Here is a 23453-nt window from a genome sequence, read left to right on the forward strand (position 1 = left end):
GCGCTGTGGGTTAAAGCCTCAGCGCCTAGGGCTTGCCGATCGAAAGGTCGGCGGTTCGAATCCCTGTGGCGGGGTGCGCTCCCGCTGCTCGGTCCCAGCGCCTGCCAACCTAGCAGTTCGAAAGCACCTCCGGGTGCAAGTAGATAAATAGGGACCGCTTACCAGCGGGAAGGTAAACGGCGTTTCCGTGTGCGGCTCTGGCTCTGGCTCTGGCCAGAGCAGCGATGTCACGCTGGCCACATGACCCGGAAGTGTCTCCGGACAGCGCTGGCCCCTGGCCTCTTAAGTGAGATGGGCGCACAACCCCAGAGTCTGTCAAGACTGGCCCGTACGGGCAGGGGTACCTTTACCTTTACCTTTATGTTTCATTCTGGTGCATGTGCAGACTGAGCCTTAGAACTGAACCTTCAGGGAGAGCAGGTGTTCAGAAAAGAATTCTCTAAATGGTAATCAGTGAAGCAAAACACGGGTTTGAGTAGAAGGCAATGTGATGAGGTTTGCTGGGGCATTCCATTTCCCAACAACAGCACATGGTGAGGCAGGGCCTGACCCCAGATGCTCCAATGGCCCCCATTTTCTGCTACTTGTTCCCAGAAAACCACTCTCCCTTTGTGGGGTGGTGAAAGGGCTGCCATATGTCCTGATTTTCAAAGACCTGTCATGGAATTCACCTCCGAAAATGAAATTGGGCAGATGTCCTGAAAAACCAGCAATGGGAGCTCCATAACTCAAAAATAGGCAGTGGTGCTTTTAAAAACAATGTCAATATGAGAGGACTGGGTTTATATCTTTATTGGTCAGTGGACACATTTAGAATTTTAAGAAAGCACTGTGGGTACCAGTCACAAAATGGCTGCCATGAGGTCATTGCATAACATAGCATGGCTGCTTTGGAGGCATGGCATACAGCACAAAATGGCTGCCACATTTAAAAGAACAAAGAAAGAGCCAGGACCAGAAAATGGCACAGGCATGCTCCTCACATTAGCTCCCACTAATGCAAAAAAGACACCTCCATCATGTTTAAGAGAGCATGTTTGATTGAGGAGGGCCTGAGCCAAGTCAAACAGGAACAGAACAGGAAAAGCAGTCTCTCAGGCACTGTGGATTTTGGGGGTGGGGGGACTGTGTGTATGTGTTTTGGTCATATGCACTTTGGGCTTAGTCTACCACTGGTATGCAGCCTTCACCACTTTCTCCAAAGGAAATGAAGCCCTTGGCAGGGAGCAGGGAGCAGTTCCTAACTGCTGATGTACGGTAAATACATGAGCTCTTTTGGGGGGAGAGGGGAGATTTCTAACCATGATGTATGTTATGTATTGAAGTTCTCCCCCTGGCCACCAGGAGTATCATGTATATAGTTTTCACTCAGGTCCACGTCAGTTACTTTAGGCAGGAAACCCTGGGTTGTTGTTGCTACCATGTTGACAGCCGGCTGCCTATAAAAGCAGGCTGGCTGAGCTGTTTGCTGTTCAGTTCTGTTCCAGCTTACAAATAAAGAGCTGCTTTGGAGAAATCGCTGCATCGTCTGCTATGTCTACCCACTATTTAACAATGTACATGCAAGTGCAGGAATGCAAGAGGCACCATGCAATGCACAGCCTATCTCACAAACATCAGCGTCTGTTTTCCATTTTGAGCTGTGGCAGCATATTGCCAGGCAATTGCATTTTGCCAAATATACACCTTCAAACCAAAAGAACAACTCATTGACTTTTAAATTGTGGATGACAAGCAGAGTAAATGAAAAACTTGTGCAAGAGACAGAGCAAGACCTCCAGAAACACATTTGCAGATGTGCAGAGCTCAGATCGAGATTTTTTGGAAGACAATATGGGTGTTAGAGGCTAGGAAGAGCATTTCTAGGTGATAAAAAACAACAACAACCTCAGGGAACATGCCCATGGAACAAATTTGTCTGGGCAAATTAAGATGCAGGGACATGCTGTGGTCCCACACACACCCATCTACTTCATAAGCAAAGTTGTTAACAAAATTAAAAAGTTTAAAACAAGGGGAGAAGGTGCAGAAGATCTGCTGCCCAATACAAAATGCCTTCGGCCTTGTGGGACACAACCAAATCTCATGGTGCCACATGTAACTGAATATAACATGGTTCTGATGAAACCCTGCTACTGTTTTGTTTTTAAAATCTATTATATTATTTTTGCTCAATTTAACAAATACAATACAAAAAATACAATTGGGACAACGGGACAACCATGCAACGTCTGCTTGTTTACAATTAGGGAGGAACAAATTACCAATTTTGGATTTTTTCCGTTTTCTCTTTTCCCCAATACTAAGTTCCATTCCCCACATTCCCATGTCATTCTGTGAATCTTCAGAAAAACCCAACAGCCTTTTGCAAATTTCCTAACCTTCCCTCTGATATAATGCATTTTAACTCTACTAGTATGTGAATTTATGTGCACATTGCTGGGCTTGAAAATTGCATTGCAAAATTCAAAGAAGTGGAACATTTGGAAGATGGCTGTGTTTCAGTTCACATTTTGTTTTGGGAAGTGTGAGAGTGTAGGAAAAATAGTTTTGCTTTTAAATGGGAACTGAATCATTTTTTTCCTCCATCCCTACTTACAAGCCATGGAAAACAGGAAGCTTAATACTGAGTCAAACCATTTGTCCATCTAGTTCAATATTGTCTGCACTGACAGGGGTCTCCCCCAGCCTTACTTGGGGATGGGCAGACTGAACCCAGAATCTTATGAACGTATGATTGATGTAATACCTGCAATCATTGGCAGAAAGAGAGTTGGATATTTGACAGTGAAACAGTGAGGTGTACAACAAAGAAGCATAAAGCAAAATCTGTTTTGCTGACTCTGTGTATGCTAAGAATATGTGCCATTTTTCTAAGAAGTGATCAGAATATTTGACATCCTATTTAGCTGCAGGGAAATCTTATCCATTATTAGGTTATTCCAATCCTTTACAAACTACCCTCTTATTGGGAGGAAACGAGCAATTTAGAATAGAGCTTTTTCTGATGGCTCTCCTTGTTTCTATATACTTTTAATTTTTGACGAGCTTCCTTGCTTAGACTTTGCTTATTCCCCATCTGAGTTACCAACCACCCCAAATCCTAGATGGCTCAGAACATTTATTTTTAAAAAAAAGTTGCAAGAAGCAGTGCTGATCCCTTAATGGGGTATTTTGAGACAATCGAGGGAACATAATGAGCAAACGAAAGAGGAGAAACAAACCCCTTTCGGCAATGCAGCAGACCTCAGCCCACGCACTTCTCACAGACTGAGAGCAAGTGGGGGGGGGGAGAGAGAGAATCTGGCTTGTTTTGCTAGCATCATAGTTTTATTGCTATCATACATTAAGCTCCCTTTTATAAATAGAGGTGATAAAGGCCGGTGGGGAGGAGGGATGTAAGTTTCTCACAACTTTACTGTGTTCATACTGGAAAAGACCAGTGTCAATTTTGCCTTTGAGCATGCTAATCTCCATCCCCCCTTACTTGCACACATATATGTACTAACACACTTATTAGCATATTATTCTCAGTTCTTCCTTCCACACCCACACCCCACGCCATACATTTATGTGTTGTGAATAAACAGGGTGGAATCAGTACTCAGGTTTGAGGCGTGGAAGGGAAGGAAGTTTTATGAAATGGATATGCCCAGTACCTATGACTTGAGGGGGGAGACTGTGACTTAAAGGGGTGGGCAGGAAAAGTGGGTGCCATTCAGCCTGCCAACACCCCTTAAGATACCTTCATGCTCCTAGGCACATAGATAATGCTGCCTCATCACCAGTACTGAAGTAATAGTCATCCTCCAGTCTGGTCAATTTTTATACAGGAATTTAGGAAGCTGCCTGTCAGAGGATTGATCTAGGACACCAAAAACATGATTTTTCCATGACAAAGTGCTGCTAAATTCCCCCCAGATGTCAATTCTGCCTTTGAAAATCCAGATGTATGGCAGCCCTAATTGATCCATCTAGCTCAGTCTTGTCTAACTAGCAGGAGCTCTTTGGACAGAGGTCCCTCCCAGTCTTATCTCAAGATGCTGGGGACTGAACCTGGGACCTTCTGCGTACAAAGCAGATGTCCTGCCACTGAGTTATGGTTCTTTTATCTGCTAATAAATTTGCGACTTCGTTACCTCTTTATTTATTTCTAGTGTTGACTCAGTGCTTCACCAGTTCAGTTGCTTGCCTCTGACCTAATCAACGTTGATCAGAGGAACACAGGAAACTGCCTCATACTGATTCAGATCACTGGCCCATCTCTGCACCGAGTTGCAGTGGCTTTGCAAGGTTCCAGGCAAGAGTTTCTCCCTGGAGATGCCAGGAAATGAACCTGGGACTTTCTGCATGCAAGGCAGATGCCCTGCTGCTGAGCTATAGCCCCTATTTGGAAATGTGGAGCTATCATCTTGTCCATTTCAGAAAGCATGGTATCTTGGCCCAAAGATAGAGGGCAGCCCTCTCTGTTCCTGCCCTATAATTGCTATGGCTGCTATGGAGAAACAAGAGCATTGCCACGATACTCATGAGGTTAATGCCTCAGGTTTGTGGCCAATTAATGATGTGGTGGGCAGTTATATCTGGGCCCCAGAGTTTATCAGCCAAGTATTTTGTTCACAGGCTCAATCCTGTGAAGCAAAAAGTCAATGACATTCAGTGTGCACCAAGAAGCACTTTAGACCCCAACACTTTGTATTGCAGATGGGTGAAAATACATGTTTAAATGGCATCAGCTCATGGTTCCCATCCTGCACAGAGAAGAGGTCCTGTCAAGGAGAAGGGCTATAGCCTAACCCTTTCCCTGAAATACTAATCTTCTGTGCTCAGGGAGCTTTCAACAAATTTTAGACCAGACATTTACAACACTATGATACCACTTTCCAAGTGGCCCTATTTTCCAGGGACAGTCCTGAATATACAGAAGCTCTCCCAGTTTCTGGTTTGATCCAGGAAGACAGGGAAGTCTTCTAAACCTGAAGGCAGCCCTGTATAGGGAAGTTTTTATATTATCGTATTTTTCGCCCTATAGGACGCACTTTTTCCCCTCCAAAAATGAAGGGGAAATGCGTGTGCGTCCTATGGGTGAATGCAGGCTTTCGCTGCATTTCGTGCGCACCGACCCCTCTCGCTCTCCAGGCTTCAGGAGAGCCGCATCGCCAGTCCCACAAGGTCGGGGGACAGCGGGGAGGTGGAACGCCGCCATCCCGCTGTCTCCCAATGTGGTTTAGAGGCTGATGGTGGGGAGACGCGTGCTTCTCCTGGCCGCCAGCCCCGCAAGCTCCAGGGACAGTGGGGAGGCGCAGCGCATCTTCCCGCTGTCCCTGGACCTGGTCTGCAGGCGGGCGGCGGGGAGAAGAGCTCTTCTCCCCGCCGCCAGCCCCGCAAGCTCTGGGGACAGCTGGGAGGCGCAGCACGTCCTCCCGCTGTCCCCGGACCTGATCTGCAGGCGGGCGGCGGGGAGAAGAGCGCTTCTCCCTGCTGCCGGCCCCACAAGCACCTGGGGGGGAAATAATTTTTTTTTTCTTTGTTTCCCCCCAAAAAAACTTGGTGCGTCCTATGGGCCGGTGCGTCCTATGGGGTGAAAAATATGGTACATTATATTTTAATATATGTTAGAGGCCACCCAGAGTGGTTGGGGCAACCCAGTCACATGGATGGGGTTTAAATAATAAAATCATCATCATCATTATGGAATAGGATGCCCCTATTTTCATCGGATAAAAGTTGGAGTATATGGAATTCTGGGAACTGCATTTTGTTAAGGGTGCCAAGAGTTCTTAAGAGAATCCCTAGCCCCCTCCCAGAGCAACTATTTCCAGAGTTCCCTGTGAAAAGGGGTTGATGGTTAAACCGCTCTGAGAATTGTTGCTCTAAAAGGGAAATAAGGGCCTCCTAACAACTCTCAGCACCCTTAACAAACTAAACCTCCTAGAATTCTTTGGGAGTAGCCATGACTGTTTGAAGTGGCATTATAGTGCTTTAACTGGTATGAATGTGGGGGGGGGGGGTTACCTAAGATAGGGATGCCATACGTCCGAAATTTTCTGGACATTGCCAGGATTTGGCTGTCGGAAATAGTGTGCAGGTGGGAATGGCAACTTCCAGATGCATGGCAACCCATGTCGGAAGTGTAGATTTTGGCGAATTTCCTTAAAAATAGCTCAAAAACTTTGCCAACCATTTTTTGTCCCGTCAGGATTTTGACTTTTTGACATATGGCAACCGTACCTTTGCTTCAATGGAGCACCACGTTACAAATCCTTGGCATTTCCATATGATTACTAAATGCAAACAGTCACCATAATTGGAAATGGGTGAGTGGAGGAAATGTCCAGACACTGATTCTGTGTGCCAGTGTTTCACTTGATCAAGATATATTTACTTTTAGGAATGCAAAGTGCCCAGTAATTGGTATTGTACATATTTCCCCCTCCCCCGCCCAGTCTTAAAATTAATGGATCAATAAATTAACAAGTACTATGTTGGCCCAGCCTGAATATCCTGGTGCCAAAGTGTCTTTGCACTTGGCATCGCTCACATCCTGTAATTAAACCAAGCCCACTGGTGAACCTGAGCTGCTTGGGAAGGAGCCACTGCATAATAGAACATGGGAGCAAAGTTGTCGCATTTAAGAGAGATCAGTAATCCATTATGGGCCACAGCCAAGCTGGTGATGCATTGCTGAAAGCGCCCTTTCAATATTGCATGAAGGGAGTCGGCCAAGCAAACCATATTAAAAGCTGGTTTCCTGCTCTTTTGGTAAGGCAGGCGCTCAGTCAGCACTCGCCTCCCCAGCCAGGATCTTGCATGCCACAATCAATAGAGCTGTTCCAAGTCCTCCTAAGAATGGCAGACAACTCGCCACAGAACTATGCTCCAGGTTCTCTCAAGCCTGGAGCTATGGGGATGCTGCAGTCCACAGAAGCAGCTTATCTAGTTCAGTATTGCCTGCACTGGCTGGCAGCATCTCTCCAAGGGCTCAAACTGGGGACATTCCCAGCACTACTACATGTGAAGCAAATGTTCTGCCACTGAGATATGAACCATCAGTTGGAACTCACAAGCTCATGGAAGGAAGCACACCCTTGCCTGGTCTCAGTTCCAAAACTTTGGACTGAGTCGGTCAACTTTGCAGGTTTTTGTTTGGTTTGACACATTAAGTTAGCCTGGATAGCTCAGTTGGTTAGAGCATAGTGCTGATAATGCCAAGGTTGCAGGTTCAATCCCCATATGGGACAGCTGCCCAGTCCTGCATTGCAGGGGGTGGACTAGATACCTCAAGGTATCTCTTTCTTCCAACTCTCCAATTCTAGAATTCCCGTCACTAGCTATGAGTTGGATTCATACTGTATCTTTGGAGATCACACAGGCAGGATCAGACCTAATGGTAACTATAACTTGTAGTGAGTCAGACCATCATAAAGGAGTAAATTTCAAAGAGTAGCTGTGTTTCAGTCCACAGATTGTTTCAGAAAGTGCAAATTAGGTAAAATTGCCTTTAACCTCGTCTCAATTATTGTAATGCACTCAGTGTGGGCCTACACTTGGTCCTGGCCCAGAGATGCCAAGGATAGGAGCCAATTCCCTGGGACTGAGGTCCCTTGCGCACCCCCCAATAAAGTTGATGGGCATTGCCATTCAAATTGTGTTTTTGTGCTGTGTCACATGATCGAGTATACAGGGCAGGACTTATTTGGGGGCCCGAATATTTTATTCACGTTGGCAGCCCTTACACCAAGCATTGCCACCCTACCTGTATAACCAAGCAATTCTAAAATATAGATACGCTTTTACTTTTTCAAGATTGAATGTATTGCCCTGGGCTGTACTTGAGGGATGATTCCAACAGATTCCACACAAAAAACGCTTATGTCCCTGTGGAGGTGGCAGTAATGAATCGGTGGCACATGCCCTTCTGGCTTGCATGCTTTCTAAAGACTTGAGGTATAAGGTTATCACCCTTCTTTCATTGTCCATTCCGGGTCGCTCAGCCACTGCCACAGTGTCCTTTCTCTTGGGAGATCAAGATGAGCAGGGGACAACAAAGGTTGCAAGGTTTTTTTTATATAAAATAAGATAAAATAAAATGCATTTTTATTGGGTTTCTTTGTTATAGCAAATTGCAAATACAATTATCCAAATTTTATATTTTACAATCCCCACCCTCCCATTGACTTCCTTCATCTTCCCTTTCTGGTTTATTTCATTACTTGTTATCTTCTGCATGTTAAATAACTATACATGTTGTTACACTATCTTTCATCCTATTCTGCTTAAAGTTGTGAAACCTGCCAATGAGTCCATCTCTTTTTGTTGTTTCTATAGGTAAGTTGTGAAAGGTTCTCAATCTTTTTTAAAATCACTATTGTCCTTTTCATGTACATTGTCTGTTAACTTTGCTAATTCTGCATAATTCATCAATTTTTCTTGCCATTGTTCTTTCGTTGGTACTTCTCCTGTCTTCCAGCCTTGTGCTAACAAAACTCTTGCCGCTGTTGTAGCATACATAAATATTTTTCTTTTTTTCTTTTGGCCGTTCTTGACCTGAAATACCCAGCAAAAAGGCTTCTGGCATTTTTACAAATGCCATTTTAAACATTTTTTTCAGTTCATTATATATCATTTCCCAAAAATTCTTTACATTCCCACCACATATGGTAAAAAGTGCCTTCCTTCTCTTTGCATTTCCAACAATTTTTTGATCCTGTTTTATACATTTTTGCCATTTTTACCAGTGTAATATACCATCTATACATCATTTTCATGTAGTTCTCTTTCAACAATATGCAATCCGTGAATTTCAGATTCACTTTCCATAATTTTTCCCAATCTTCAAATTGTATATTATGCCCCAAATCTTGTGTCCATTTAATAATTGCCAGCACATAACTCTACAAAGCTTGAACTAGTTGCTCATATACTAGCTGGTTAGGTTCAAGGTTCCTGTATTAATTTACAAGGACCACCTGATGCTTTTTATATCCCTGTTCAATTTCCTAGGTTTTCAGCGGAGTCACTGTTAATAGTCCCCCATAGCTTGGATGCACAGCTTAGATCCAAAAGAGTCTTGTGTTCAGTATTATGGTCCAATTTTGTTTAACTTGCCTCCAGTTGGAGTCAGACAGGTCCTCTCCTTGTTGAACTTCTTGCACTTCCTGAAGGCCTATTTTTATTATTATTTATCCCAGCAGGTTTTTAAAATCAACTCTAATTTCACAGTTTTCACTCATCTTTTGCCCTCTACAGCTGGTCTCCTGTGCACTGCTTAGAGATGACTGTGATTATGTGGTATGCAAATTGCTGAAATAAAACTAAAAGGTGAAATAAATGTGAACTGAGTTGAATATATTCCCTCATCCCTGCCTGCAAACCATGGTAACTCCTGGCTTTGTTGCTGCTGAAGCAATTCATTATGGGTCAATGCAGCAATGCTCTTGAGCAACCCCCATTCATTTCAATGGGGTTTGAGCAGGAAAACTTTCCATTGCATAGTTTTTATCAGCAAGAGGAGCCACCTATGCCTAACACAATAGATGTTGGAGTGGCAATGGGGAGGGGGGCGATAATTGCTTTTTCTCTTTTTAGTCCAGACAAGAATCCTTGTTAACCCTTCACTCACCCCACCTTTTGACAGTCCCTTAATAAGAAGCCTGTTTGGGAGGACAGCAAAGAAGCCTTGGCTTAAAATTGGCTACAGAAGCTGGCAGCTCTTCTTAGTAGGTGTCAAAAGCGTATGTCCAATTATAACACTATATCCATCGCAGATGGGAAGAGAAGCAGATGGCTATCAGGGAACTCAGATGCCATTCTGAGAGGAGGAAGGAGGAGGAAAGAAAACTGCATTTGTTTGCCCTCTGTAGAAATTAAATATTGGTCTGTTTGATTAGAGACGGATGCAGGGATATAACTGGCCAATGAGACAGAAACAGTCTGGGGTAGCCTGGCTCACTTTCTACAACTGGGAACCTATGGGAATAGAGGGGGGGGAATACGAAGCTGCCATATACAGAGTCAGACCATTGGTCTATGTTAGGGCTGCCATACGTCTGGATTTTCCTAGATGTTACCAGACATCCGGGGAAACTTTTCGAAAGGCAGGTCTTAGGCAAATCAATCGAGAAACCTCTCTCTCTCTCTTTGCATTTTTGTGAAAGCTCAACAACTTTCGGGTTTGTGTAGGGGCCTCTTTCAGCCATATCTGGAGACGCCGCTGGAGATTAGACTTTCTGCATGCAAAGCAAATGTTCTACCACTGAGCTACAGGGACACTGTTCAGTCTTTTCAAAGCTTTCCTCTGCAATCAAGAGGGCTAGAAACTTGACGGGGGGGGGAGCAACCACCCTTAGTGGGCGTTACTGTATATTCCAACCTCTCCTCTGGCTCAGCTGCTAAACTGCATGTGTGCAAAGTAAAGTCACAGAAGCACAAAAAGTACATTGACACACATCCTGCCAGTATGATTATTTATTAGATTTTTGTCATAGGATATGGTTTTTTTAAAGCATGGGATCCTAACAGGATCATTTACTTAACTGCCACCAATAGTAACAGTGTCAAACTGAAATGTCAATTCATTCCGCCTTGAGCTGAAACCCACTTGGTTCAAAAGTAGTCATACTGCAAGAAACATCTAATAGGTAGTCTTGTCCAGAGCATTTTAGCAATTGCCTCATTACATGTGTGCCCTAATAAGAAATATGTTTCCCATCTTGCCTTCTGTACATCTGAGAAATTGGCATAGCCGATCAAGCAGAAGCCATTGTGCTCATTGTCAGAGTTATCTGGGTCTTTAATGAGTCTCTGGGGGGGTCTGCAATGGATTTTGCTGCCAATTTAATGTTCAGCTGCTCACTGCAAGGGAGGGGGTGGAGACAAAGAACGGGAAATGGATTTGGTGCTGCAAATTGTATCCACAACATGCTATCCATAAACCTCTATCTGGTCCAGCATCTTCAGGCATTGCTGGTGTGGGGTCTCCACGATAGCATCAGGTATGCAAGTTTCATGGACCAGTTGCCCTAAAAGGAAGTGTTTCATGGACCATCTTGCTCAAAGAAGAGATGCCTTGCTCAGATCTTGGCAATCTGTTATGCAGAAAAATAGAAAACTTCTTTATGCTTGGTTTGATTATTTGTCCATTGAGCTCAGTATTGTCTGTTCTGGCTAAAAGTGACTTTCTGGCATCTAAGATGGGGATCTTTCCCATCATCTGCTGTCTAATTCTCTTATCCACTGCATGCAATGCATGTACCTAAAGGTTGAGCAACGGGTTAACTCATTCAGCTGTGTTCCTAGCAATCATAGACTTGGAAGAAATTCTGAGGACCATCTAGTCCAAACCTCTGCAATGCAGAAATATGTATAGTTGGCTAATTTCCCAAAGCAAACTTAAAGAACAACGCCCCCCCCCAAAAAAAACCCCACCCACCTAAATGCTGGTGGTTGAAATCTAGCAAAGCACTTTCAGGGGTGAGAAGGGGGAAATTAAATGAAATTCTTTTGCTTCTTCTTATCTTTAGGTTCAGGAGAAAAGAACAGGAGAAGAGAACCAGTCACTAGAGGGACAGTAAGCACGGGTAGGGAAGCACAATCTTGTCTCTTTCAGTTTTGCCCAGTTTCTCATTATTCCAGTCTTAAATTCCATTCATCCATTTCTGAATTACTTTGCCTTAAATATATTTGGTAGCAAAGTGCTAAGTCAAATACTCTACAATGTTGAAATCTGGAGCTCTGTCCTGAACTCCATTAAAGTTTTGGAAACAATGCAGAATAACTTTTTTGGGAAGCTATACTCTCTATCATCAAGAATATCAGCAGCTCTTCTTCATACTTAATCTGAGTAGCCAACAATTAAGGCAATAGCAGACTGCACTCAGTTAAAGTATATTAAAAGAATTGCTACTATGCCCATTGAGTGTTTTCCTGCACTGTGCTATATGGAATTGAGTGATACCAGAGTTGGTGGTTTTAGACTATTACTAATTTCCAGAACTGAGCTCTGCTTGGGCCTTGAATAAATGTCAGCTAAGGGATTGCCTCTTCTGGATAGAACTCAGAAGGGACCTACAGCTAAATAGAAACACAGCTCCCCCCCCCCCCCTTGGTATGCACTCTCAAGAACAGAGCATTTTACAGCTAGTTATCTGACCAAACTTTCACCAGTTTCCTCGGGCTGCATTTCCAAGTGATGCTCACTGCAGTCTGTGAACAACCTCAGGTACAAAACGTTACTCATTATCTGTTAGGCTGTCCCTTGTGTAGAGACCCAAGAGTTCACTTTACACATGCAAGCAGTTACACCCCAGCATAAATTGTTAGGTTTCTTTCGAGAGGCACTAATAGCTTTGTAATACAGAGAGTGGCCTTCTGTACACTGGCTGCATAAAATAAAATCAGGAAAAAGGAGTTGGATAAAATCACTATAAGTTGTTTTGGCGATTCGGAGGTTTAATCTGAAATCAAGCTATGTATGTTCTGTATTATTTTATTAATAATATTGCTGCAGTTTTGTATGGTCTTTGGATGGAACACTAAACTTATGAACTGAACAGAAAATGTGTATTCATTTTCACATGTATTCCTCCTAATAGGCACATTTTCGTGTGCAATGTTGCCTAAGACAGACATTCCCCACGGAGCAATTTCCTCTAGTGCCATTTTGCCCATTGTTTCCACTAAACCTGTGTGTTTCAGTATACACTAACCTTCCAATGCTTTCTTCTTGGTATGCTTAAAAAAAGAAAGATATGTATCAGAAAATTCAGAAGAGTGAATTCCAAAGGATAGCTGAATTTTATGTGACATTTCAGTTCAAGACATGAAAACGGGGCAAGTTAACTTGAAAACTGGAACCAAATTAATTTCTCCTCTTTCTGTAGTATATGGAAAGATTGAATCATTGTTAACCTCGGGGAAGGGGCACAGCTGGAGTTGCCAACTCAAGTGCATGCTTTGCATTGCAAAAGGTCCTTCAATTTAAAAGGAACTCAAGTAGCAGAACTGGAAGAGAGCGTTCTGTCAGCCAAGAGTAGAAAAGGCTGGGATGAGTGCACCAGCGATATGACATAGTATGTAAAAGATTCGTGTGTTCCTATTTAGCTTGCCCTCCTTTGATCAGAATTCATTTCCATGTTGACATTTAAAATGTATCGGCTTTCTTCCAAATCAGACGAGGAACAGAATGTTGAATACATCACGACATTGCAAAGTTTCAAAAGATCTAATGTCATTTAAAATGGTAATTAAAATATTGTGTCCCACCTTTTGAACCAAAAAGTCTCCCCACAAAGCAACTAACTGTGAGCTCAAATACTGCTAAGCCAGAGATGTGGATCTTGTGGCCCTCCAGCTGTTACTGGACTTCAACTCCCATTATCCATGACCATTGGACCATGCTGACTGGGGCTGAGGGGCGTTGGAATCCAAGAACTGCTGGAGGGCCACAGGTTCTCCGCCCCTGCTGTGCAAGAATAAAATAATGGGCGAAACATTTCCTTAGGCTCTAGAATGAACAGACATAACCTCTGCAGAGAAGTCCCACCTCCCAATGACAGGAAAGAATGCTAACTGGTGAAAGTCTCTCTTATCTAGAGGGCTGTAGATAAGAAGCATCAAGGCATTGCCAGTTCCATGGGACAAGGGTTGTGAATGGTTGCTTGGGGTTATCATAAATATAAGCAGCATAATCTCTTCTGGCTTTTACTATTTTCATTCAGGAAGAGCTTTCGGGTATCAAAACGTTAACCTGCTGCGAATTAAAATGGCCTTTTCCCACTTCAATCAAAGCCCACTGAAATTGACAGAAGTGTTTCCATGGCGTGTCCCATGCAGGTACTGTTGCGGTGGGGGGGGGGGCTTATGTTTTCCACCTATTCCATTTTGGCCTGTGCCCCACTTTTTTAAAAAGAAAGAAAGATGTAAATGGATTAGCAGAGCCTCCTTCTTTCACCACCAAGCAACCACAGTTTGCCCTACTAAGAATTTAGGAGAAGGGTTTCATTCTAAGGCTTATAATACTCAGGTTGGACTAAATTTTTGAGCCACTGGAAGCTCTACCTTAATCTCAAGTAGGGGGGGTTGGATTCTGCATTGAAACTGCCTCCTCTTTTTTTGCATCTTGGTCATGAGGAGCAAGTCAGCTGGTAGATGCCATTCACACATACCCTTTATGGTCTCATTCTGTGAAGCATCCTATGAAACTCCTCGCAATCAGTCCTACAATTCTCAGAGTTGCTTAACTGGCAATCCTTCTTTGCAAGGAACTCTGGAAGTTAAAGCTCTGTGAGATGTATAGGGGTCCTCTCAACAACCCTCAGCACCCTTAACAAACTACAGTCCCCAGTGCGAAGTCCTAAAATCCAGGTATAACTAGGATTCTTTGAGTTGAAACCATGACTCTTTAAAAGCGGGACCATGGTGCTCTCTCCCGGGATTCTCCTCATCTAAACACAAATGCAGCTTCTTCTCTTGTCACCCAGAAACAAGTCTCATCTCCTTGTGGCTGAGCCAACTTTAGACTCCACCTCTCGCCTCAGGGCGCCTATGTTTTCTGTCTCTGCCATGACTCTCCTCATGGCTCCTGCCCCCTCACCAATCTGTCTTCACATAGTTGCTCTGTGGTCCCTCATGGCTTGTGCTATAAATGTGCTATAAATGTATGGGGTGTACACAGCCTGGAACAGCTTCCTCAGATTTAGACTTCAGATCCCATGTCAGTGTTGGGGAGTGGGGAGGATGGGGAGCTGTGCTGGCAACTCAGTAGGACTTTGGGATCACCATGGGCACCATATATTGATGGGTACAAGTCAGGGTCCTATATTCCTTGAAGAAGGGCAGACGCTTAATATTAAACCATGCCAGCTGAAAGGATTTCAGAAAGGTCAGAGAAGTGTCAGGGAGGATGATGTTGTAAATAGGTGGGTGGGAGGGAGGGAGTTGAAGAAAGAGCCTATCCCCCTCTCCACAACTCTTTCTTGAGTTTCAGAGCAGAGGTGCGAATAAAACTCAAGTCTCTGTGGCTCATTGTAGCTCACATGCTGAGCCTCTACATAGCACCTTGTCTCTTTCTTCTAAAAGCTGCCAGCAATTATTCCTGAGGGAATAATTGCCAGCAGACACAGTTCACCTAAGTGGTCTTTTTAACCTCTGGGGGTCCTTACAAGTTTATTGGTGATGCTGGGTTTCGAGTGACAAAATCAATTGTTGCTTTATTTTTATTTTTTTCTGTCAGCTATCGAGGTGAGGCAGGCACAGGAGCCCCAAAAAAGCAAAGTGTTGGCAACGCAAGTGGATAGGAGGGAATAGACCTAGATTTCCCTCCTGGGTCTCCAGCTGTTCCCCTGAGCTGCCTCCTCAGGCTGGGGTTGCTCCTTAAAAACATTTGTAGTCCACCCTTCGTGTGCACTAGGGAGGGTTGCTCCAGAGAACTGGGATGCTAGATCTCCCATGGCAAATGCAGGAACAGGGAGGGCTACCACCCAACAATATCATCAGGGACTTTCACTGGCATCTGCCTGGCAGTTTCATTCCTGACTTCAGCCTGCCAACTTCCACTGGCTTCCACCTTTGAATAGCCACTGGGCTGGTTCATCCTTCCACCCTGTACCTGGAGCTGGCTCCTGTCACATAATTCCCAGGAATGTCACATCTGGTGGGCTACCTATGCCAGCCCAATGCACCCAGACACATACCATTCTCCTCAACAGCATTCAAAACCTCCCATTCACACATGGAGACACATTCACTCATCAGCCACTCTCCATTCACACACGTATATGCCCCCAGCTTCAGTCCACAAATATCCACACAGTTTCTGTCAACGGGCTTCCAAAGCTGAGTTTGAACCTGCTTACATCCCAAACAACAGTCTGTTTCAGGAATTGCAGTGTCCACCATTATCCAAATGTGAATGCTACTGGCTTCCATTTCCCAACATTTGCCAGCTTCCACCAGGTCCATCGCCAGATATCAGCCAGCCTCCAGCCATGGAGACCTTCAAGGCACAAACCCACCCATCATGCCACAGCCTCCCACTGCCAGATGATCTCCTCCTTGGTCAGTGAAGTACTTAGCCTCGGGAGACTCCTGGAAGGCCACCCTCAGCCCTCAGACTAGAGGTTCCCCATCTTGGTCATAAATAAATGGTTTTTAAAATTGGCGTTTCCACCATTAGTCATTCTCAGAGTAGACCCATGGAGCCAATAGACCAAGCGTGAGGAGGAGGAGGAGGTAGGTGGCAGGAAGTGCCACCTGCCTGGGCTGGCTGCACAAAGGCAGGCAGGTGAGGGACTGGCCAAGGGGAGACTGGGGTTGATGGGGGTGTTAAGGTCAGCAGAGGTGGGGGCCTCTTAGTAGTTCCATCACCCTCAGAAGTGCAGTGGCCCAGGAGAGGGCATCCTCCTCCTGATTTGTGGAATTCCCTCTCCGCAGAGGTGCATCAGGTACCCTCGCTATATAACTTATGACAAATGTTGAAGACGTGTCTCTTTACCCTGATATTTGAAATGTGAGGTGTGTGTTTTCTGGGCCCTCCCAATTCCTGTGACTAATTTGTTTTAAATGTTTTTAATACTGAATTTTAGATTGCTGCAATCCACCCTGTGATCTGCTGGTGAAAGCAGGTACAGAACAACAAGACTTGCTGCTCTCCCACATGACTGCCTTCGGACCTGCCTCCCACTGGCATGTGACACCCCAGAAGATATTGTGGCCCTCGGGCTGAGGAAAGCTCCTCCCCTTCTTGTTTTCAGTGAGGTTTATAGGTGGGATGTGTTGTTCATTATAGGTCATCCCGGTTCAAATGGAGACACCCAGATTTATCTATATAAAATGCATTTCAAGACCTGCACAAGAGAAACTCCTTTTCATACAAAAGCAATTCCTTGTTCTTGACACATCTTGGCTCCTCCAGCATGTGGGGGAAGTCAAGCATGCATCAAACTGAAGTTGGGCAGTTCTAAGGGAGAAACAAATCAACCACAGCCTTGATTCTGTCCATCCAAGCAAACCCAGATGGGTAGGCAAAGCCTGGGGGTGAAAAGAAGAAGAAAAAGCAATGTTTGCTCCTAAAACGCCTTAAGTAATTATATTTTAGCATAGGCTTTTAAAAAAAATGCTACAGATTAGTTTTGGCGGCCTTAGTGGTTGTGGGGGAGCTGTGTTGTTATTCCATTAAACAGGAACATATGTAAGCCCTAAGCCAGGATGTATATCAGCTTCCAGCCAGCTTAATGTCTCCTGAATAATAGAAATTTAAAGTTGGAAGCCTCAGACGTCACACAGTGAAACCCTCTGCTCAATGCAGGATCTGCAGTGCAGGATGCAACTAGGGGAAACAGCCATAGCTCAGCCATACACCATCTCTTTTGCATGTCATAGGTCCCAGCATCCCCAGGTAAGGCTGGGAGAGAATCCTGTCTGATTTGGTATAAAGGTGTGGCTTGTGATGCTTATTTAAAGGAAAGAGAGCAAATGCAAAGCCTTTTGTGGTCCTGGAAGTGATGAGATATCTCAGGTTAGCTACTTAGTTGAACTTCAAAACTAGCCAGGTGATAGCTCAAGAAATACCATGTCATTCCCCCCCCCCCTTTAAAACAGTGAAATGCTGGTTACTGTAAGGTGCTTCCTGCCATCTATTAGAGAAGGGCCATAGCCATAGGTAGAGCATCTGCTTTGCATGCAGAAGGTCCTAGTTTCAATCAACAGCATCTCCAGTTAGGGCTGGGAGAGACCTCCTGCCTAAAAACCCAGAGAGCCACTCCCAGCCAGTAAAGACAATACAGAGATAAATGCACCGAGTCATGAACCTTCCCGTGTTCCTTCCCAACTACAATATCCCTGGAAGATTGCCAGTTCAGCCTCTGCCTAAGTACCTCCAGCAAAGATAATCCCATCACCTCGCAAGGGAGAATCTCCCCCTGCCTAAGAGAGCTTATTGTTAGGTAGTTTCTCCTAATGATTACCCAGAAACTGCTTTGTTGCAATTTCCTCTCATTAATTCTAGTTCTGCCCTCTGGAGCAACCAGTGACAAGCCTCCTCCATCTTCTGTATGACAGCCCAACAGATATTTGAAGACAGCTGTCATGTCTCCCCTTAATTTTTTCTTCTTCAAGCTAAACCTTTCCACTTTTCTTCATAGGACTTGGTTTTCCAGACAGACCCTTCACCATCCTAGCTGCCCTCTTCAGGACATGCAACAGTTTGCAAATGCCATTCTTAAAATGTGGTGTCCAGAACTGGACACAGTCCTCCAGATGAGGCTTGAAATATAATTGCATCTCATTGAGATGCCTCACTTCCTAGTTGCACCTTTCTGGTTCTCCTTATGACCTTGCATGCCCCTTGCATTGAAGCCCTCTCATTTGCCAGTGTTGTTCTTCCAATGTGGCATCCTGGGATCCTTAACCCTCTCCTGACCCTGATACTTTAGGAAAGGGGGAGGGGTTAACTTGGTAAACCAGATTACACAATGAAATAAAGAAAGCAAAATAGCCCTATAGTCAACACTAGCTGAACTGGCAAATAGATTCTCCTCCACATCCCCACAGAAGGGCTATAATTTAAAAGGTAGCAGCTTTGAGGCACAAAATAAAGTTTCAGTCTGCCCTCCTGTTAGAAGGGGCAGCCTAGAAACAGTAGCTTCCTTTAAACCCATTTAGTGGCCCTAGTATCCCAGAGTAAGTCACAACCATTTAAAGTACAACATCAAAAACAGCTTAAAAGAAATCACAATCACAAGGCGTATGCCTGAACATATGTACCTCAGGTGTCAAAGGACAAAGAGGTGCATCTTTGGTGTTAATGGTCCACCTTCAAGGGGCTTAAGGAGACATGCATGGTTCCCCTCATTCTCATTTAACCCCCATGACAACCCTGTAGGGTAGGTTAGGCCAAGAGGCAGCGACTGGTCCAAGGTGAAGTTCATAGCTGAGTGAGGATTTGAACCCTGGTCTCGCAAACTTTAACCACTGTACCACACCAGCTCTTCATTGCATGAGCCCACTAAACATTAGTCCATCCAGCTCAATATTGCCTACACTGACTGGCAGCAGCTCTCCAGGGTTTCAGGCAGTGATATCTGCTAGCCTTACCTTAAGATGCCAGGGATTGAACTGGGGCATTCTGTACCATGCACGTATTGGGAGCTGAATGATGAAGAGGACAGAAAGAAAAGAGAAAACTGTGCTTGCCTGTACAGCTGTAATGCTCACTTCAGTGGCGTTGCAGAATGTGGGGTGAGTGAGAAGTTTAGCATGGAGGGAAACATCAAGGGGAATAAAAGTCGGCTGGCAAAGAGAGACCTGAGGGGGAGGAGGGAGGGGAAGGGAAGAGTGTGCAGCTGAGATGAGGGAAAGTGGGTGCATAGTAACAGACCTGAAAGGATCCTGCTCTGACAAGAGACTGTGATCCAATTAGTGGCAAATAACTGACGTCCTTGTCATGTAACCAACAGTGATTTCGGGTTGGGTTCTTTGGTGACTTTGTTTATTCATTGTTATCATTGTTAATTAATTGGGTATCTTAACTGTTTCAATCCATAAAGAAATACTGCTCAAGATGCCATTAGACTCAAAGATTGATTGCCTGTCTGCCTCTCTGTTGAAATTGAGCACACAAGAGGGCTGGCTAGATCGAGCACAGCGCCACCTAGTGGTGGGAGAGAGGGGCTAACTTCTATCATTACAGCATGCAATAGGAAGGAATGACATGAAAAGAGGTCTCTGGGCCAGAGGCTTTGAGAGCATGACCTTGAAAATGCACAACTCATCTGGGAAGGATGCAGGTTGGTTTCCAGGCACCCCGGGGCTCCTGGGCAATTGATGGAGAAGGCCAGTGACTCCCATAGATAGATGATTGGACATCTGCCTTGCATGCAGAAGGTCCCAGGATCAATCCCCAGCTTCTGCAGGTACGGCTGGGAGAGCCTCTGCCTGAAGCACTGGAGAGCTGCCAGTCAGTGCAGACAATACTGGACTAGGGGGACCCAATGTCTGACTTGGTCTAAAGCAACTTCTCATGTTCTGGTGTTCCTAAACCAGTGAAGGCTCAAAAACCCAATCAAAAGGTTTATTTAGAGCAAAGGCTAAAAAGAGGAAAATGGGAGAAACAGTAGGTGGTGTTCAACTAGGTTTTAATCAAGAGCATACCCATTGAAATTGATGAGCATGACTAAGTTCAGTCCATTCACTTCAGTAGGTCTACTCTAAGTAAAACCTAGTTGGCTACCACCCAGTATGCACAACCAAAAGGAAAGTAAAATACTTACCTGGATTATTGGTCTACCTAATCCATTGTTTCCCAAACTTGGGTCTGCAGCTGTTGTTGGACTACAACTCCCATCGTCTCTAGTTGGCAGGACCAGTGGTCATGTATTATGGGAACTGTGGTCCAAAAAGAGCTGGAGGTCCAATTTGGGAAACACTGTTCTAGGCCTATAGTAGGCAAATGAACATAGCAAAGAGTTATGCCTAAGGTCACCCCCACAGGGGAGCCTGATCATAGCTGTCAACTTTCAGATGTGAAAATATGGGATCAGCAGCCTCACCTGTCCCAGAGACAGTCTACGGGATATCTAACAATCCGGGATAGCCGTGGGAAGCAGCGGGAAACGGCGCTGAAATAAGGGAATTTCCAGCAAAAAAAGGGAAGGTTGACAGCTATGAGCCTGATGGAGTCCATCTAAAGCAGTTTCCTATGTTCCATTGCTATAGCCTTGTCCTCCCTGTAGAACAGGGGTGGGGAACCTGTGACTACATCGGATACTGCCTTGTACCAAGTCTGACCATTGGTAAATCTGTGTTCTTGGCACTGGCTGACAGCTGCTCCCCAGGCAGGGAACACCCCCAGCCTTACCTGGAGATGCTAGGGATTGAACCTGGGGTCTTCTGCATGCAAGGCAGATGCTCTTCCACTGCGATCCTTCATCATCACCACTGCTGACCCTCATGATCTCTGACCTTATGGGGGCTAGAATCCAAAATTTCTGGATGGCAGCACTTTGGGTGCCTCTTGCTTAGGAGGAAGAAAAAACTAGACAAATACAATTATCCTTTTCATCAAGAGGCACAGAAGCACACAAAACAGTGGCAATACACAAACGAAGAGTTAACAAAAAGAAATGCTGCTTCCTTAACAAACCTTATTTTTTATTATTCTTCTTTCACGAGAAGAGGAATGAATAGGCACCACACATTTCATGCAGACACATCAATCTCTTTATCCCAAGACAAGCCTACTCTAGCTTTGTACTAGACCTAATTAGGTTTTAAATGAGATTCCAGCACCCATAATAGCATATTCTGATTGTTCTTTTTATATTGAGCAGGTCCCGAACATTCCTCAAGTCTACATTATTAAACACCAAACCACCACCTGTTCACATTCACAGGGTGAGGCCACGCATCGCAGCCTCGCAGCCCACCCTCACGCAACCTGCAGGCACATTCCACCTCCCACCAAGATACATCAGCTGGTGTTTAGTGCATGCACAGCCTGGCCTGTGCGATTGCCATGGTCTACAAAATCTTAAAGCATTGAAATCTATAAAAATTAAGTGCATGGTGACCTGTTTGCATGATTTTGGCTCACAGCAGGGATGTGTGTGTTGGTTGCGCATGGATAATTTTAAAAATAATTATTTTCCAGACTGAAGATGGTAAAAAACTATATTTCAAGCTTGGGCACTGGGAATACTATGTAGTGTTTGTTTTCCTAAAGACTCCTATGCATTAGGAGAATAAGAACATAAGCAGAGCCTGCTGATCAGGCCAGTGGCCTATCTAGTCCAGCATCAACACAGTAGCCAACTAGATGTCTGTGGGAAACCCACAAGCAGGACCTGAGCACAAGAGTCCTCGCCCCTCCTGTGGCTTCCAGTAACTGGTATGCAGAAGCATTCATGCTCCCAATTGTGGAGGCAGAGCATAGCCCCCGTGGTTAGCAGCCCTGATAGCCTTTTCCTCCACAAATAGTCCAATCCTCTTTTAAAGCCATACAGGTAGATGATTGTTGCTGACTCCTGCAGGAGCAAGTTGCACAGAAGAATGTTGTGAGTCGAGGACCCACCACCCGCATAGGAGTATAATAAGACACAAAGACACATTATTTTAGGTTAATGGGCAAAATTAGGCCACAACTTTTATTGGTTACAGCATGTGAGTAGTATTCGCTTAGGCACTGGTTGAAACAACAATACAAGACTCCACCCTGCTCAGCAGGGAGTCATATCAGGGTTAACAACCAATGGGAGGAGCTTGTTGATGCAAATACATCTGGAAGCTCCCCCATGATGTCACCAGGGGTCGTGCCATGGCCCTAGCCACCAGCAGGGCATTGATCCACGATCGCAGGATTCCTTTAGCAGAATACCCAAAAGAGGAGGGGTAGATGATGGCCCATACCCAATCCTCGAACACAGCACACATATTCCAATGCCTAACTTCCAATACCAGAAAGTTGTGACAAATTGCTATAAGGTAGGTGAAAAACCGAGAGGCTGGTGCCAATTTGCCAAATGGATAAAAAAAGTCCTATCAGGCAACCAAGGCAACCAAGGCAACCATCCGAAGTCCATAGTAAGGTCAATATGCAAAAGAAGCTGACCTAAGAGGGAGGGAGGGAGGGAGATCCGAAGAAAGCAGGAACAGACTGGGAGCTGAGCACTGCCACAGCTGTTTAAATGTGGCTAGTACCGCCCACCAGCGGCCCTGTTGACCAGCTGAAAGGTTTGGCTGCGGCAGCAGAAGATATCAGGAGCAGGGAGCTGAGTACGCCTTCCTACCCCTGTGGGAAGCTGCTCCCGCTCACAACCCCTCCCCTCTGGGAGGAGGAGAGGCCCTGCTGGATTAAATCAAGGGTCCATCTAGCCCTGTGCCCTATTTCTCACAGTGACCTATCAGATGTCCAACAATCATGGTGACCGGTCAAGAGCCAACAAACAGGGCTTGAAAGCAACAGCCCTCCTCCTTTGTCTCCTGTGTCTGATATTCTGCAATATACTGCACCTGTAACATGGTGGTTTCTATTCCTATTGTGGCTAATTAAAATGTAAGGTTGGTGCTGCTAGATCAGACTACATCTCTCAGAAGCCCACGAGTAGTCCTTGAAACCAGAAGCCATGTTCTGCTGTGCAGATGATGCCATTTCCCATCAGACAGAGTCTGAACCAAAAGTCCTGGCATCCTAGTTTGGACTGCATAGTCCGGATGGTGGAGGAAGGCCTGACAACAAACCTCAATAACTACAGGGGCCGGGAGGAATAAACAAACCTTGGTGGGACACCAGTGCTAGGACTCAGCCAGGGAGCCGGCAGAATCAGGAGATGCAATGAATCCAGACCAACCACAAAAATATCAGTTAAAGGCTTGCCAAAATCACCCAAGGGCCTTCTCGGTAGTGGCGCCCTCCCTGTGGAATGCCCTCCCTTCAGGTGTCAAGGAGATAAAGGATCATA

At 45.0% G+C, this 23453-nt stretch overlaps 1 long non-coding RNA gene across 1 annotated transcript; it reads left to right on the forward strand.

Annotated features, from left to right (window-relative positions):
- Nucleotides 1-7977: 7977 nt before the first annotated feature.
- Nucleotides 7978-17002, forward strand: LOC307208327. Its single transcript, XR_013835095.1, has 4 exons — nt 7978-8058; nt 11523-11579; nt 13719-13833; nt 16584-17002. It is a non-coding gene; the product is annotated as an uncharacterized lncRNA (long non-coding RNA).
- Nucleotides 17003-23453: the final 6451 nt, after the last annotated feature.

This window comes from Podarcis cretensis (assembly GCF_951804945.1).
Source record: "Podarcis cretensis genome assembly, chromosome: Z".
Lineage (NCBI taxonomy): Eukaryota > Metazoa > Chordata > Lepidosauria > Squamata > Lacertidae > Podarcis > Podarcis cretensis.